This window comes from Paramormyrops kingsleyae, chromosome 13, assembly GCF_048594095.1.
Source record: "Paramormyrops kingsleyae isolate MSU_618 chromosome 13, PKINGS_0.4, whole genome shotgun sequence".
Classification (NCBI taxonomy): domain Eukaryota; kingdom Metazoa; phylum Chordata; class Actinopteri; order Osteoglossiformes; family Mormyridae; genus Paramormyrops; species Paramormyrops kingsleyae.
The window spans coordinates 250,928-254,131 of NC_132809.1; the positions used below are offsets into that span (position 1 = coordinate 250,928).

Sequence of the window (3,204 nt, forward strand, 5' to 3'; positions counted from 1 at the left end):
AATCGCTGCATTCCTGCTGCCTGCTTGTCACCTCGGCAATGTGGAAACGGGGAATCCCCACCTATCGCACTATATATTTATATTTACTAGTCGGCAAAACGGCGAAATAGACATAAGTCGCCGAAGTAACGACTTAGGTGTATCTCGTCAATTCTCTAAGTCGTCAATTTTTAAGCTGGTCCCGCGAGTGTCGACTTAGACCGGTTTTACTGTATATATATATATATTTTTTTTTTTTTTTTCAGATTGTCTCCACTGACTGAAGAGTAAGTATTACTCAGTATTACTCTGTCCATAATTAAAAATATTCTTTGTGAATGTCCTTTTATAATATCCTTTTATATTTTGTCTGTCAAAGTGTTAGTTTAGCTATTTGAAACCTATTCTAAAATCACCTCAGTATTTGCAGCAACCATCCAACATATTTTTGTCCTGTCTCTTTGTGCTTTTGAAGTTCTGCAGAAATTTGCTGTATGTTTTCTACTTTTTTGCCTCAATTCCTGTAGTGTGGTGTGGTGTGAGTTCAGTCACCAAATGGAGGCATGTCCAGAATATTGTTTATGAGCTCCAAACTACACAAAAAAACGACCTTGAGCCCGACTTTGCTCATCCCAGTGAATCCTTTGGAGCAAATTATGAAGAAACAAGTGATATAGACATGACTTCTGATACCGTCTCAGTAACTGAAGACAACAACATCAACAGCAATGACTTTAAAAATCATGATGACAGATTCAGATTTAGTGGGGAAGATTGTTTCAGTGACAATCATGACAATTGTAATTTTGATGATTTGCCCAATGAGCTGCGTCAGTGGGTGGTGGAGTCGGGAGTGACACAAAATGCAGCTGATAGCCTTCTTAAAATTTTAAACAAACACATTCCCACACTTCCAAAATGTTCAAGAACTTTAATCAAAACATCACATTCACATGAGGTGAAAACAATTGATGGTGGGGAATATGTCCATTTCGGCATATTGGAACATTTGCTCAAAAACAAAGAGGGACTGCTATCACAAACTGACAAACTCATGATGCAGGTGAACATAGATGGGCTGCCATTATTCAAAAGTTCTCCAAAGCAACTTTGGCCAATTTTGGGTAAATTCCCCTTTGAAAGGTACCCATTTGTTATAGGTGTTTTTTGTGGAAACAGCAAACCACGTGATCCCAATCAATATCTGCATGACTTTGTTGAGGAGGTTTTCACTCTGGAACAAGGATTCACTGTAGCTGAGAGGATGTTTCAGTTGTCCCTTGATTGCTTCATTTGTGATGCTCCAGCACGGGCATTCATAAAAATAACAAAAAGGCATGGAGGCTATAGTGGATGTGATCATTGCATTCAGGAGGGCTCTTATGTGGGGCGTAAAATGCTTTTTCCAGAAACACATGCTAGTCGGAGAACAGATAAATCATTTGCAGAACTGCTTGATGAAAATCATCACAGAGGTCACTCAGTACTAAATAGATTAAATTTGGGTATGGTCTCACAATTTGTGCTGGACTATATGCATGTTGTTTGCCTTGGTGTCACAAGGAAGATGCTCAAATTTTGGATCAAAGGGCACCTGAAATACAGAATGGGCTCCAATAAGATCAATGCAATCTCAGAAAAACTTTTGGGGATGTCACAGTACATACCTTGTGAGTTTGCACGAAGGCCAAGATCATTATCAGAAGTAGACCGCTGGAAAGCTACCGAGTTAAGGCAGTTTCTTCTGTACACTGGTCCAGTGGCACTGAAAGAAGTCCTCCCAACTCCACTTTATATTAACTTCCTTACATTGTCTATAAGCATACATTTGATGCTTTCTCCTACCCTGTGCGCCCATTACTGTGATTACGCAGATAATCTATTGAAGTACTTCCTTAGACAATTCAGGATGTTGTATGTGGTTGAGGAGATGGTGTACAATGTTCACTGTTTGTGTCATCTGGCAGATGATGTCAGAAGGTTTTGACCATTAGACCATGTGTCCGCATTTCCTTTTGAAAACTTCTTGGGCCACCTTAAAAGAAAGGTCAGAAAGTCACAACACATTCTCCAGCAAATAACAAATGTTGTAGAGAGGCAGTATACTGAACAGAAGAAATCAACTTACCACCCAGATAAACTTGGTGGAAATCACTCAAATGGACCAACAGTGCCACATCTTGCTTCAGCCACGCAATACAAGAGGGCCACAGTTCAAAATGCTGTCATAAAATGTAAGAGGGGAGACAACTGTGTGATGATTGGTGGACAACTTGGTTTGCTTGAAAACATCTTGTATGATACCACCACAGATGAAACTTTCATTCTTTTGAGATGGTTTTTAGATCTGGCCCCACTGTACACAGAACCAATTAATTCACAAGACATTGGCATCCACACTGTTTGTGAGCTTGACACAGAGGTCAAAGTGTACAAGCTTTCTGATGTTGAGAAAAAATATGTTCTGCTCCCGCCTGGATTTCAATGGGCAGCAACCCCATTGCTGCATTTGTATTAGAATCCTGTATTTAAGTATTGTATGTGTTTGTGTACCTGCCTGTTTTAATCCCTTGTTCAGGGAGTTTCAATACAATCATTTTAAGCATTTTACTTTTTTATGTTCAACAGTAGCTATTTATAGTGGTTTGTTATGATAGAGGTTATAAGTAAACCCTAGTAGGTTAGGCACCAAGTGAAGCAGCTGAACAGATTTTTATCAGTTCTTCCTTCGGCTCACTACATTATTATTTAGCCTTTTTTGTTTTAAGCTGTCATAAGTGTCAGCATCTTTGTTAGTGAGCACTACAGTTTATGCTTTTGTTGGTTGTGTGTGTGATCTTTTTTTAAATCACAACCAAATGCCATGTTATTGTTTTCAGTTGTATTGCATGTTGGACTAATTATTTGAAAATAACTTGAAATTATTGAACAGACTGAGAAACAAATTACTACAATGTATACAGATTATATATAAGTATGCAATAAACATTTGAATTTTGTTTAAATTACTTTGTTTTAAAAATGTGTTGGTTTTTTAAACTGTTTTCATTGTCATTGTTAAAGTTATTGCATTTCCTTTTTAGAGATATTACAGTGGATGATCAGAAGTTATTCTACTTTTAAATGTTCATCTTTTTAAATGTACAATATAAAATAATCATTAATAATGTCTTTTCTTCATTACATAAGATGAACTCACCATTTTTCCATGTTGTGGATTTCTTG

At 37.4% G+C, this 3,204-nt stretch overlaps 1 long non-coding RNA gene across 1 annotated transcript; it reads right to left on the minus strand.

The window, feature by feature from the left end:
* Positions 1 to 834: 834 nt before the first annotated feature.
* Positions 835 to 2,410, minus strand: LOC140578109 (uncharacterized). Its single transcript, XR_011982117.1, has 3 exons — positions 2,108 to 2,410; positions 1,647 to 2,014; positions 835 to 1,573 (listed from the first exon to the last, which is right to left on the minus strand). It is a non-coding gene; the product is annotated as an uncharacterized lncRNA (long non-coding RNA).
* Positions 2,411 to 3,204: the final 794 nt, after the last annotated feature.